Raw genomic sequence first — 14680 nt, 5'->3', positions numbered from 1 at the left:
CTTTGGCCACCTCATGCGAACAGTTGACTCATTGGAAAAGACTCTGAGGCTAGGAGGGATTGGGGGCAGGAGGAGAAGGGGATGACAGAGGATGAGATGGCTGGATTGCATCACTGACTCGATGGACATGAGTTTGAGTAAACTCCGGGAGTTGGTGATGGACAGGGAGGCCTGGCGTGCTGCAATTCATGGGGTCGCAAAGAGTCAAACACGACTGAGCGACTGAACTGAACTGAAATATTAATACAAGAAGTCAGAAAGGCAAACCTGTGACCGTAGGCCCCAAAGAACCCAGAAAACACAACTGGTCTTTTTTATTTCTCCATCCTCAGCAACTGATCTCTCATACCCCTTTTGAGATAAAATGGGATTTGTACAAGATAACAAGAACTAAGACCAAGAGTAGCTGTAACAGGGAGTACCTTCAAGGGAACTACCAGACACAATAAGATTCACACAGAGCAAGCAAATGCAGAAAATGTAAACTGTGAGAGAGTTTCTGATACTGGACATAAAAATTTTGCCAAACACACAGTGGTTACTTTAGATGTAGTTTCAGTGTGAAAAATTCAAAGATGCTATTAGTCACAATATGAAAAAATGCTTCATATTGTTACAGAAAGCCTAAAAACAAAAAAAATAACTAGATGGTAGACTGAGAATTACTCTAACCTTGAGGTAATTTAGATGATAAAACAGTCAGAAAAAGTTTTACACAAATTACTAAGTCAAATGAATGTAATCGTTTCCCAGTTTCCACTCAAGGCCAATCTGAGTCATAGTGTTTCTTTCCAGGGTGAAACACTGGAATGATTTCTACACAAAGAGGTAGTAAACAAGTCCGAGGCTTCTGACACTGAGACAGACACCTAACTACATAGACACAGAGATAATCAGTCTGAGCTCTGTGGTGCAATTGGTCAGAATGCTTCAAGAGAAAATAAAAATCCTTCTGTACAATATTTTTAACTTTGGTGAAAAGATACGTACTATCTCTCTAATTTTCAAAAACACATCTCCTTGTCGTCTGTTCAATTCACCAAACATATCCACACTCCTGTTGATAACAGCATCATTACCCAACACTTCTCTGACTATGAAATACATGTGCTCTTGTTCCAAGACTAACAATAAACACTGCCCCTATTATCTGTTATATGAGTATTCTTCTTACTTTTCAGAACACTTTTTGCTTTTTTCTCTTCTTTCATTGCAACTTTTAAGATTTTACATCATTTCCTAACACCCACATTTTTTCTTTTGGCCCACACATATTTAATTTCTGAGCAAGTCAAAAGGACATGTAGCAGACAGCATAAGCATTAAGATAAATAATAAATTTATGTTACAAAGGAGCTAGGTTAACGTCTTATCTAAGCATGTACTTGTTTATACTCACAGTAAATCAGTCAGTATAAAAGATTCACACAGCTCATAATCAATATTTAACCAATTAACTGAACTACAGCTGAATTAAAGATATCACATACAAATGATACAGAAATGGTCTGTTTTTAAATTAAATAGTGACACTTGAGAAAAGATGATCAATCAAAACTTGAGAAAGGGTGACACTTGAGAAAGTGACTAATTTTCAAATCTCCCATTTATATTTGGACAATTCACAACACTTTTAGGAAAAATAGTACACTGGAAAGGCCCAACTAGGAAGAAGCTATAAAGATACTTGGATGAATGCTGAAGTAAGTATTTTACTTTTTTATTTTTCACTATTTTACGGTCCGAGCTTTTCTTTCTTAACTCATTGTGGTGGGTGATCAGAGGGACTTTTTAAAAAATGGACGTGTGGCTGACTTACAATGTTGTGCTAAGCTCTGCTGTGCAATAAAGTGTGGAAGCAAAGACCTAAGTATCTCAGCAAGGCAACATATAGGAGTGTTTACACGACACTCAGATTCATGCTCTGGCCCCAGCTCTGCGATCTCTATCTTTCTGGTTCCAGTAAAGCAACATATGGCCTCACCTATAAAATGAAAAGCACCGAAGAACTGATGCTTTTGAACTGTGGTGTTAGAGAAGACTCTTGAGTCCCTTGGGCTGCAAGGAGATCCAACCAGTCCATCCTAAAGATCAGTCCTGAGGGTTCATTGGAAGGACTGATATTGAAGCTGAAACTCCAATACTTTGGCCACCTTATGCGAAGAACTGACTCATTTGAAAAGACCCTGATGCTGGAAAAGACTGAAGGCGGGAGAAGAAGAGGACTACAGAGGATGAGATGGTTGGATGGCATCACTGACTCCATGGACATGAGTTTGGATAAACTCCAGGAGTTGGTGATGGACAGGGAGGCCTGGCGTGCTGCAGTCCATGGGGTCGCAAACAGTTGGACAAGACTGAGCGACTCAACTGACAAAATGAAAAACAAACCTATCTTTCAACTTCTGGGCAGGATTACATGAGGCCTGATCACACTGTAGGTGTTTTGTAAAGCTTTCAGATTATGGATCACTATTTTCTTACTTGATCCTAGAAAAATCTTGTGGTCCTTTACATTTTGTAAGTTATGAAAGAACAGCCTCGTAAACAGGGTTTCACTTTTTTCAATCAGCTGCTTTTATCAACAAAATCTCTTATTTTCTTTACTTATTATGACCTCTTTCATTTCTCTTGAAATTTCTTTCTGTCATATGGAAGAAGGGCTTCGAAGGTAGGTAGCGACCCCTTTCTAAAAGTGAAAATCGGTCAGTCGTGTCCAATTCTTTGCGACCCCATGGACTATACAGTCCGTGGAATTCTCCAGGCCAGAATACTGGAGTGGGTTGCCTTGCCCTTCTCCAGGGGATCTTCCCAACCCAGGAATCAAACCAGGTCTCCCGCATTGCATTCTTTTACCACCTGAACCACAAGGGAAGCCCAACCCCTTTCTAAAGTCTCTTAGTTACCATTAGCCTTGCATGCTTTTGCTTAGTATTTCCATTTCTTGAAATTTATTCTTATTTTATGTCACTTACATCAAGATCGAAAATTCAGTTGCCTTAAATTTTTTCCCCAGAGTGTAACTTCAATTAGCCTATGGAAATGTATAACTCAGAACAGATCTTAGAGTTGCAGTATCTGATAGCCCAGATTATCCCAAGAATACTATTGGATTTGATAAAAAAACAATAAAAGAAAATAATTTGACTTGGGAAGAGATAATTAAGTTTTTTCAGAGAGAACTCATTTATAAAAAATATTGGAACTTCTTTGGTGGTCCAGTAGCAAAAACCCCTCGCTCCCAATGTAGGGAGCTTAAGTTCGATCCCTGGTCAGGAAACTAGATCCCACATGCTGCAACTATAGCTCCCATGTGTCAAAATTAAGGTCTGACACAGCCACAAATATAAATATTTTCAAAATATTTAGCAGCTTTTATGCTGTAATTAACTAGTTTACCAACTAAATTAGCAAGTCTTTGCTCAAATTTTAAGGTCAATGGAAGAGGGCAGAACTACTGATAGAGCATCTGCTAACACCTAAATAAAAATACTCGTACCTCGCAACAAAAATGTACGCTATAGCATTTTCCAGGTTTAAAATAACTCATTGATAGTACTACTGAACTAATTTCAGCACTGAACTCTTCTTTGACAATGTTTTTGCATTACCTGTTTCCACAGAAATCCTGCTCAGTCACAGCTGCTTTGCTTAGTCCCAGTTTTGAAAAACTGAAAGGAGTAAAACACACAAACCACGTACTTCTATTTGAAAACAAAACAACCGCATCTACTAGGCTTCCCTGAGCTTTACTGAATTTTCCATGCTTTATTTTATTTTTTACTTTTTGGCTGCACCCCATGGCATGAAGGATCTTAGTTCCCTGACCAGGGATTGAACCCAAACACCCTGCAGTCGATGCGTGGAGTCTTAAGCACTGGACCACCAGCAAAGTCCCTCCATCTTTTAAAAAGGACAAAAATCTCTAAGTAATGATTAGCATTTTGGTACCCGAATTAAAATCAGATAATTCTGTGTGTCTTTGCTTTTTCATTTTTGCAATTTGAAAATAAGCTTATCTTAGTTGTCTGAAATATTATTGGGTCTGAAGTGCTATCATGATTACAAAGAATTCAAGAGAACAAGGCTCAAGATTCTTTTTCCATATAATAATCAAGGAGTTCATATAATTGTCTTTTTTAGATATGAATTTAAATGGCTCTCATCCACCTCTTTTCCAACCAAAATGATTCTGTAATGAAAATCTATTTCAAAAACTACCTATTTAAAAAGCTTTTCAAAAAGCTTTCAATATCAAAATAGTCAAGTACTCTTGGAAAACCTTTCTAAAATAATTTTTCTAACTATTGTTAACCTCCCACGAATTATTTTCCTTAAAGATCTATGGTTAGTAATTACTTTTTACACCAACTGTGATACAATATAGTCTTGAACAGTATAATTTTAATGGCAAAACTGTAGGCAGAGTTTAAGACAGTACATATTCTATTGCTTTTCATATATAATTATGGCATTTTTATACAGATTTTCAGGGCATGTTTCTTAGAATGCCTACATAGGTGATATATTTTATTGCCTTTGAACACTTATCTGCTCAACTTAAAAATAAGTAATCACTATGCTCACAAAATGTTCTTATCTGTAAAGACTTTATAGCTTAAAAGGTATTAATTAGTGTGGAATCATTTATCTAGCAGCTTTACCAAACTTTCATTAGCCTAGAAATCATTTTATTGACTATTCATTAATTACATTTTTTTCTTCCAGTTTTATTGAGACATGATTGTCAAAAAAACACTGTATAAATTTAAGGTGGACAGACAATGATTTACCTACATATGCCTTTGACTGTGTGGATCACAATAAACTGTGGAAATTCTGAAAGAGATGGGAATACCAGATCACCTGACCTGCCTCTTGAGAAACCTGTACACAGGTCAGGAAGCAACAGTTAGAATTCGACATATAACAACAGACTGGTTCCAAATAGGAAAAGGAGTACGTCAAGGCTGTACATTGTCACCCTGCTTATTTAACTTATATGCAGAGTACCTCATGAGAAACGCTGGGCTAGAGGAAGCACAGGCTGGAATCAAGATTGTTGGGAGAAATATCAATAACCTCAGATATGCAGATGACACCACCCTTATGGCAGAAAGTAAAGAAGAACTAAAGAGCCTCTTGATGAAAGTGAAAGAGGAGAGTGAAAGAGTTGGCTTAAAACTCAACATTCAGAAAACAAAGATCATGGCATCCAGTCCCATCACTTCATGGGAAATAGATGGGGAAACAGTGGAAACAGTGTCAGACTTTATTTTTCTGGGCTCCAAAATCACTGCAGATGGTGATTGCAGCCAGGAAATTAGAAGACGCTTATTCCTTGGAAGGAAAGTTATGCCGAACCTAGACAGCATACTGAAAAGCAGAGACATTACTTTGTCAACAAAGGTCTGTTTAGTCAAGGCTATGGTTTTTCCAGTGGTTATGTATGGATGTGAGAGCTGGACTATATAAAGAAAGCTGAGCGCAGAAGAACTGATGCTTTTGAACTGTGGTGTTGGAGAAGACTCTTGAGAGTCCCTTGGACTGCAAGGAGATCCAACCAGTCCATCCTAAAGGAGATCAGTCCTGAGGGTTCATTGGAAGGACTGATGTTGAAGCTGAAACTCCAATACTTTGGCCACCTGATGCAAAGAGCTGACTCGTTTGAAAAGACCCTGATGCTGGGAAAGATTGAGGGCAGGAGGAGAAGGGGACGACAGAGGATGAGATGATTGGATGGCATGTCAGACCCAATGGACATGGGTTTGGGTGGACTCCAAGAGTTGGTGACGGACAGGGAGGCCTGGCGTGCTGCGGTTCATGGGGTCGCAAAGAGTCCAACACGACTGAGCGACTGAATTGAACTGAACATACATCATGAAAACACCAAGTGAATATCCATCATCTCATATAGACAGAAAATTAAAGAAACAGAAAAAAAATTTTGTGATGAAAGCTCTTAGGATTTACTTGCTTAACAATTTTCATAAGTAACATACAATGTGTTTGTATGTGTGTGTGTGCTCAGTCATGTCTGATTCTTTGCCACCCCATGGACTTTAGCCCACCAGGCTCCTCTGCCCATGGGGATTTACCAGGCAAGAATACTGGAGTGGGTTGCCATGCCTTCTGCCAGGCGATCTTCCCAACCCAGGGATCCAACCTGCGTCTCCTGCATTGCAGGCAAATTCTGTACCCCTGAGCCACCTGGGAAGCCCCATAGCATATACTAGTGTCAGTCGCATTTATCATGTTGTATATTACATCCCTAGTTCCTTTTTTAGTCTTTCCTGGGGGGTCTGCACTGTGCTGCATGTGGGATCCTAGTTTTTTTAAACTTTTTGGTGCACCTCCAAGCACGTGGGATCTTCGATCCCTGGACGGAATGGAACCTGGGCCCCCCGCAGTGGAAGGGTGGGCAGAGTCTTAACCGCTGGCCAGCCAGGGAAGTGCACATCCCTGGTTCTAATAGCAACCATCCTCTCCTTGCCTCCCTGCTCACCTTTCCGTCTCCCGTCCCCGTCTCCTTGATATCATGTCACAATCGTTTTTCTTTTACAGGCAGTTTTATATCACCACCACAATTTCAAGAATGCTGTGAAGAAAAACTTAGTAGGTTGATTTTTTAAATTGTTCCCTCTCAAGTGATCTGCAAAAGAGAAGTAAATGCAAAAAAAAAAAAAAAAAGTAAATACTACCAGTTTTGATTAAGTATTTTATTTAGGCAGTTTTGAAATGTATACTGTTCTTCCACATTTATAGATTGGTGATTTTATAATTTATTTCACTTAAATAGAACTGAATTGGTCGCTTCAACAAAATCATTTTCGGCTTTTCTTGGCCACGCAGGACGCAGGATCTTAGTTTCTAACAAGGTCATTCTTTAATAACAACATAGTAATACTTGACTCTTTTCAAAGTAAAATGGAATCTGTTACATAAACTTATTGTGCTTTTGAGTATTAAAAAAAAAAAAAAAAGGATTTATTCAAATACTTTCTTCTATTCTATCTTTCCCTGCACTTAGAATTCTTCAATGACTGAGGCTATGTCATGCTCCTTTGTCAATTCAGAGCCTCATACGGTGCCTGTAACTTCAGTGCTTCTGTTAACTGTCAGCTGAGTCACTGACACGCTGACCAGCTGGTGGGGAACCACCATGTCTCCATCATCTCTAAGAAAAAGAAAGGTTTTTAAAAAAAAAAGAAAAAAAAAGTGGGGGACTTAAATTTAAAAGGATAATAAACAGAAAACAGAATAAAGGAGCTGCAAAATATTCAATAACAAAAATCTAATTAGATCAGTATAGATTTTTCCAGTGGGGAAGAAAAGACTGAAAAAAAGATGGGTTGGTGGAGAGGGATAAATGAGTTTGGGATTAACCGATTCATGCTACTATACATAACATAAACGAGGACCTACTACATAACACAGGGAACTATATTCAATATCTTGTAAAACCTATAAAGGAAAACATCTGAAAAAGAAAAAATACACACACACACACACACACACACACACACAGATACAACTAAATCAGCTTGCTCTACACCCGACACGAAACACTGTAAATCAACTATACCTCAATTAAAAAAAAAATTTTTTTTTTAAAAAAAGCAAAGTGGACTCTGGCTGCAATGCTTATAGAGTCAGGAAAAGATAGGAAGGTCAAAAGGAAGCCATTATTGTAGAGAAAAGAAGGATTGGGGGCTAGAGCATAGTAACAACAGTGATAAAGGAAAGAAATGAATATGGATTACCTTTGTGCTTTAGGTACCTCTATCAAGAAAAATTCTTGGACTTCCTTGGTGGCCCAGTGGATAAGAATCTGCCTGCCAATACAGCAGACATAGTTTAACCCCTGGTCTAGGAAGATTCCACATGCTGAGGAGCACCTAAGTCCGGGAACCACAGCTACTGGGCCTGTGTGCTGCAATTACTGAAGCCTGTACACCCTAGAGCCTGTGCTCCACAACAAGAGAAGCCACCTCAAGGAGAAGCCCAAGCACTGCAACTCAAGAGTAGCCCCTGCTCACTGCAACTAGAAAAAGCCTGCATGCAGCACCCAACACAGCCAAAAAAGTTAAATTAGTTAATTAAAAAGAAAATCCTCTTCAGATTAGATGGGTTTAAACAAGCATTGGCATCTTGCACAAAATGGGCATTTAATAAATTTAATCAATGAATCAATGGAAACCAAAGCTCAATATGTGTAAGATTAAAGAAAGTTGGGCTTCCCTGGCAGCTCAGCTGGTAAAGAATCCGCCTGCAATGCAGGAGACCCCGGTTCGATTCCCAGGTCAGGAAGATCCCCTGGAGAAAGGATAGGTTACCCACTGTAGCATTCATGGGCTTCCCTGGTGGCTCAGATGATAAAGAATCCGCCTGCAATGCGGGAGACCTGGTTCGACCCCTGGGTTGGGAAGATCCCCTGGAGGAGGGCAAGGCAATCCATTCCAGTATTCTTACCTGGAGAATCCCATGGACAGAGGAGCCTGGTGGGCTACAGTCCATGGGGTCGCAGAGAGTTGGACACAACTGAATGACTAAGCACAGCACAGCTGCTCTAAGTAGACCATGACAAGGTACAACATATCACTCTAGTTACAAAGTCCATCCAGCTGCAAGGGTAAGGGGATCCTGTCAACTTCTGATCACTGAAGTTAAATGTAACTCTAGACAAGATGCTCAAACTACCGCACAATTGCCCTCATCTAACACGCTAGTAAAGTAATGCTCAAAATTCTCCAAGCCAGGCTTCAGCAATACGTGAACCGTGAACTTCCTGGTGTTCAAGCTGGTTTTAGAAAAGGCAGACGAACCAACCAGAGATCAAATTGCCAACATCCGCTGGATCATGGAAAAAGCAAGAGAGTTCCAGAAAAACATCTATTTCTGCTTTATTGACTACGTCAAAGCCTTTGACTGTGTGGATCACAATAAACTGTGGAAAATTCTGAAAGAGATGGGAATACCAAACCACCTGACGTGCCTCTTGAGAAATCTATATGCAGGTCAGGAAGCAACAGTTAGAACTGGACATGAACAACAGACTGGTTCCAAATAGGAAAAGGAGTACGTCAAGGCTGTATACTGTCACCCTGCTTATTTAACTTCTATGCAGAGTACATCATGAGAAATGCTGGACTGGAAGAAGCACAAGCTGGAATAAAGATTGCTGGAAGAAATATCAATAACCTCAGATATGCAGATGACACCACCCTTATGGCAGAAAGTGAAGAGGAACTCAAAAGCCTCTTGATGAAAGTGAAAGAGGAGAGTGAAAAAGTTGGCTTAAAGCTCAACATTCAGAAAATGAAGATCATGGCATCCAGTCCCATCACTTCATGGGAAATAGATGGAGAAACAGTAGAAACAGTGTCAGACTTTATTTTTTGGGGTTCCAAAATCACTGCAGATGGTGACTGCAGCCATGAAATTAAAAGATGCTTACTCTTTGGAAGGAAAGTTATGACCAACCTAGATAGCATATTCAAAAGCAGAGACATTACTTTGCCAACAAAGGTCCGGCTAGTCAAGGCTATGGTTTTTCCAGTGGTCATGTATGGATGTGAGAGTTGGACTGTGAAGAAGGCTGAGCACTGAAGAATTGATGCTTTTGAACTGTGGTGCTGGAGAAGACTCTTGAGAGTCCCTTGGACTGCAAGGAGATCCAACCAGTCCATTCTGAAGGAGATCAGCCCTGGGATTTCTTTGGAAGGAATGATGCTAAAGCTGAAACTCCAGTACTTTGGCCACCTCATGCGAAGAGTTGACTCACTGGAAAAGACTCTGATGCTGGGAGGGATTGGGGGCAGGAGGAGAAGGGGACGACAGAGGATGAGATGGCTGGATGGCATCACTGACTCGATGGACGTGAGTCTGAGTGAACTCCAGGAGTTGGTGATGGACAGGGAGGCCTGGCGTGCTGCGATTCATGGGGTCGCAGAGTCGGACAGGACTGAGCATCTGAACTGACTGAACTGAACTAGACAAGATTATCACTGAGATTAAATGTAACTCTAGACAAGATTTTAGAGTCATGTCTGAGAACGTAGAAAAAGCAGCAACTGACCTAGGTGACTGGAAACCATTATAGTTTCACTAAGAACAAGCAATGTCAGATTAGCACTCTTTTTTTTTTTTCTGACATTTATTGAACAGACAGGATTTTTAAAGATGAAGGATATGAAATTATTTGGGTTTTAGGAAGGCAAGTGTTAAAGTTCCTTATAAATTCCTTGTGAAAACCTGGAAATATCTGAGATAGATAATGATAAATTAGTTTCATTTCTAATTGGCTGAACAACTTGAACCAAAGAATTAATTTTTTTCAAATCAACCCTCAGGTCTCTAGCAGGACAAGAATGCTCTTAGGCCCACCTCATCAACATTTTAATAAAATTTGTATGAAGACTATACCAGCATTATCAAACTTAAAGTTTATCAAATGTATGGAAAAACAATAAGCTTTTTTACTGAATGACCAAACTAAGACTCTTTTTTTTTTTTTAAATAGTAAACATACTGGAACCAATCCGACAAAATAAAATTCAACTGGGATAGATACGAAGTCCTACGGAAACATATTCTATTAAAGAACTTGGAGAGCATGGACAAAACTCAAATTTCAGCTGACGGCAAAATCAATAATGGATAACGCACACAGCACTTAAATGGCAGGGACCATTCTAAATGCTTAACACGCATGTACTCATTTATTCTTTAAAACAACCCTATGAAACAGGTACCATCATGAACCCCATTTTACAGATGAGAAAACTGAGGCCCTGGGTGTTTACATAATTTACTCAAGGTTACCCAGCTGATATAGAGCCAGGATTTAAATCCAAGCAGGCTAGCTCCAGAATTCATTTCCTTAGACAGGACATTATCATAAATTAACAGTGCAATGTGGTTGCCAAAAGAAGCAAGACTACTCTTATTGTGCTTTAAAATCAGAGTGATGACTTCTGGTTCTCTCCACAGGTTAATACCTAATTAAAGGTATTACACAGCTAAGAAGGGTATGGACCAACTGACAAAAATCCACAAATAAGCCATCAGTATTGTGAAGAGGTGCAAATCAAAACGACAAATCCACTAGAGGAAGTTAAAGACTGAGAATATTCTGTTCAGAGAAGAAAAGAATCAGGAAAACATAGGAAGTGTCTTTGAATATTTGAAAACTCACAGAAGAGACAGAACTAGAACCAGTGAAGAGAGAACTTTAGTTCAATAAAAGATATCATTTCTTAGACGTTAAAGTTGTCCAAATATCTTTACCTCAGAACCTATGAATCTTCTCTCCAGAAAATATCCAAATACATATAATTTTGTATAAAGTTTTCAAGGGCTCACAAATCTACGTTTAAATCTATTTATGTCCTACCCCTAGAATCATATACCCCAGATTAAAATGGAAAGAATTCAAGTATGAAGAGGTGAATATATTTAATCTAGAAAAATCATCACAACTTAAAATTCTATAATTGAAAAAAACTCTGAACTCTATGCTTTCTAGTTTCTTCTAAGATATATTGCAGTAAGAGCTTAAAATATGATGCTGAGTTCAGAAAAAAAGTGAAATCAAGTTTGCCAAGTAACAATGTAAACTGACTACAAGATCTGACTATGAGTAATAATGGCTTATTACTTAATCTTTAAAAGAAACATACCTAAGTTTAAAGACAAAAAAATAAGATGCTAAGGTACTACTCATATCTAATATTTAATGCCCAAATTAGAAAGTGCCTCCTTCTACTTTCAAGCCTTAATCTTTTCATCTTTCAGTCCCAGTTAACTGTTAAGGTTGACAAACTAAGAAAACAATGAACTAGAAGTTAGAATACCAGGTTCTAACCTATGCCATGAAATTAATTTTGGCTTAATCTGTTTCTTACCATACTCTAAAAACTTTCATGTATCTAAATGGGCTTTAAAAATGGTAAAGTGCAGATGTAACTATAAACAACTCATGTATTATGTATAAAACATAAAAATGTCAACAACAACAACAACAAAAAACCAGTTTTTCTATCATGCTAAAAAAAAAAAAAAAGCAAAGGTATATTCACATTACAATTCCTAATTCCGAAAAGCAATCTCTGAATCCTTCAGGTTGTGTTTCAGTGAATAATTTTCATCCACAAACACTTTCCACATTAAGGATAAATCTATCTGTACATCCAATTCCAAGCTGCATTGAGAGGACATAGCTCAGACAGTTAAGAATTCTGGCTGCAAGGGAACAATTCGAAAGTGCCAACTGGACGTCACCATTTCCAAGAGTTGGTGGAAAAGGTACATGACCACAAAATGGTAACATTAAGTATGACACACTTGAAAATTCTGTTTTCTCTCTTAATTAACCAACCACACATAATGAGAACTCAACAACAAGAGTTTAATAAGTCTTGGGCCTTTATTAAATATAAGCACCACACTGCTGAAACTGCAACTGTACTGCCAGAACAGGGCTACAAACACCATCTCTGCCATGACACTAGACTCTAGTTCCAGGCACAAGATGTTCTAATAAATAACAAACGCATCAAGCGCCAGCGCACAAGTGTGATAGAATCTGGGGTCTAGACATTTGATTTTTCTCCCAGTGCTACTTGAGAATGGCCACTGCCATTAAAGATTTATTACAGTAACAGGATAGTGATAAAACTTTAGCTAATGGCAGGCCAACCAATGAAATGGAAAAGCAACATGCAATAACAGATCAACTAGTTTCTATTTAATTTTTTACAGTAAGGCTCATGATTACACTGTATAAAGAACAGATGAATAACCTAAACTGTATCTATTAGGTAAAGATGATTTCAAGCCATTATGAGAAAAGTGGCCCAGAAAAAAATCAGGCTATAGAACTCAAGTGGAAAAAACACACTAAGATTTGGGAGAGAAAGGGAAAGGAAGGGAATGAGTTACTGACTTACTAAAAAGAGAGCAAAGAAGTGGGACAGGGAGTCTGAGCCCTCTGAGACAGAATGAGGAAGAAAAAGAATTTAAAGGCTCAAAGGGAGCTTTAGCAGTGAATACGGAAAGAGATGAAACTGTTAACTGTCTCAACATAAAAAACAAAAACAATAGGGGGAACTTTTCTAAACCATCATTCAGGGTGGTCAGTTCAATGCCTAACTCATGCAAGGCAGTAGGACGCAAACTTCGTTCCAAGTAGTTCCACCGATTAGCCCATTTCCCCCTGGCACCACCCCCAATAGGGGGTTACTACTACAGATGAAGAAACTGAGACCACACAACGCCAGGGAACACAAGCTGGTACCAGAGACTGGGCGCTCATCTTAGCTGCACTTCTCCCTGCAAGATCCTATAAAAATCTCACACTTTTCTATGGAAAGGAACCTTAAATCTCTTCTGGGCCCAAAAGTGATCCCCTACTTTAGAGAAAAGTTCCCCTGCGGAGGTTGCAAGGCTCTTCCAAGCGCACGAAGCGTTGGAACTCTGAAATACACCTGGTAGAGACAGATGGAGGCATGTGGGTCATGAAAGGAGAAAAAGTCGGAAAAGTCAGACTTAGAAGCCATTCTTCTGCCCTAAAGATACCGAAGAAGTAGAAAGCAGCCCTTCCTCTCTTCCAGCAGGCGTGACTCAAGAACGGTGCCTCCCCGCAATTTGCTGTGCGTGTTGGGGGTAGGGGGTAGTCTCGGGTTTCCCACTCCCTTCCCCAGGCACTCAAGGGTTACTCGGCCGGGCCTGGAAGATTGCGTGGGAATAAACAGATGGGACCCAGAGTGACCAGGGGGCCCTGAGGCGCAGGGAGGGAAACCTGCCCAGAAACACGCCGGGCCGGGTCCAGAGGCCCTCCGCACGGAGCCCGCGCCCGCGCCCTGGACCTTACCACCGCTTGGCTGCAGGGGACGAGGCGGCGGCGCAGGACTGTTCTTCGAGCTTAGAGCGCGTCTTCAGGCGCCTCTGCTACAGTGGCGCCCGCGCTTGGCGGCGCCCGGGTCCCGGCGGACTCACACTCGGGGAAGGGTGGGCGATCCGCGGCCTGCCTAGTCGAGGCCCTGGAGTTCTAAGCCCCGGGACGCCGACCGCGCGCGCGCGCCTTCGAGCCTGCCCAAAGAGGAAGGGTTAGGGCGCGCCTGGAGAACCGAGCAGCGTCAGCGGCTGCAGCCGAAATCTCCGGCGACTTCGTCTGCCCTCGCCCGGCCTAGCCTCTGCCCCGCTTCCCCCGCGCAAGCTTTGGCGGCGGAGCAGCACGGTGAGCGCCGATTGGCCCTCTGGGTGAATGACGTACGGCGCCTCTCCTCACGGATTGGCCAGGCTGGCGGTGCGTGCACGGAGTAAACAAACCCCGCCCCCAGGCTTCCCAAGAAGAGGAGGGGGCTCCCGAGGTGGAGGAGCGGGGTCTCAAGCACTCTGCGGGGTACCTGGGTAATCCCCTGGAGGTTTTCAGTGGATCGCCTACAACGATCCTGCCGTGTGCTTCCCAGCCGCCTCCGGAGCAGGTTACAGGCCTGAGGCCTAAAATTATAGCCACACCCTCTCCCCCTTCCCCGGCCTGGGTGGGAATCTTGACTTTTCCATCCGCCCCCATCCCCACGGCCCCTTGCAAGAAAACCCCGATCTTTCTTTGAAAAAGGAAAACGGGCGTCCCTAGTTCCCAGGCACATCTCGGTTCCCAGTCACTTGATCAGTCACC

The 14680-nt window shown here is 40.9% G+C and overlaps 1 protein-coding gene across 19 annotated transcripts in view; it reads right to left on the bottom strand.

Annotated features, from left to right (window-relative positions):
- TFDP2 (transcription factor Dp-2) overlaps window positions 1–14219 on the bottom strand; it is a 195080-nt gene extending 180861 nt beyond the window's left edge. For 14 of the 19 annotated variants that reach the window (XM_055569468.1, XM_055569475.1, XM_055569466.1 and 11 more), the window contains exon 1: window positions 13874–14219. The gene's annotated coding sequence lies outside the window, so the exon portion shown is untranslated. Of the gene's footprint in view, window positions 1–6505; window positions 6653–13873 lie in introns of all 19 variants that reach the window. The other 5 variants (XM_055569470.1, XM_055569469.1, XM_055569474.1 and 2 more) reach the window with 1 other exon arrangement.
- Between the last annotated feature and the right edge of the window lie 461 nt (window positions 14220–14680).

Source organism: Bubalus kerabau, chromosome 2 (genome assembly GCF_029407905.1).
Source record: "Bubalus kerabau isolate K-KA32 ecotype Philippines breed swamp buffalo chromosome 2, PCC_UOA_SB_1v2, whole genome shotgun sequence".
NCBI classification, from domain to species: Eukaryota; Metazoa; Chordata; class Mammalia; order Artiodactyla; family Bovidae; genus Bubalus; species Bubalus kerabau.
This window is presented reverse-complemented; position numbering and strand designations above follow the sequence as displayed.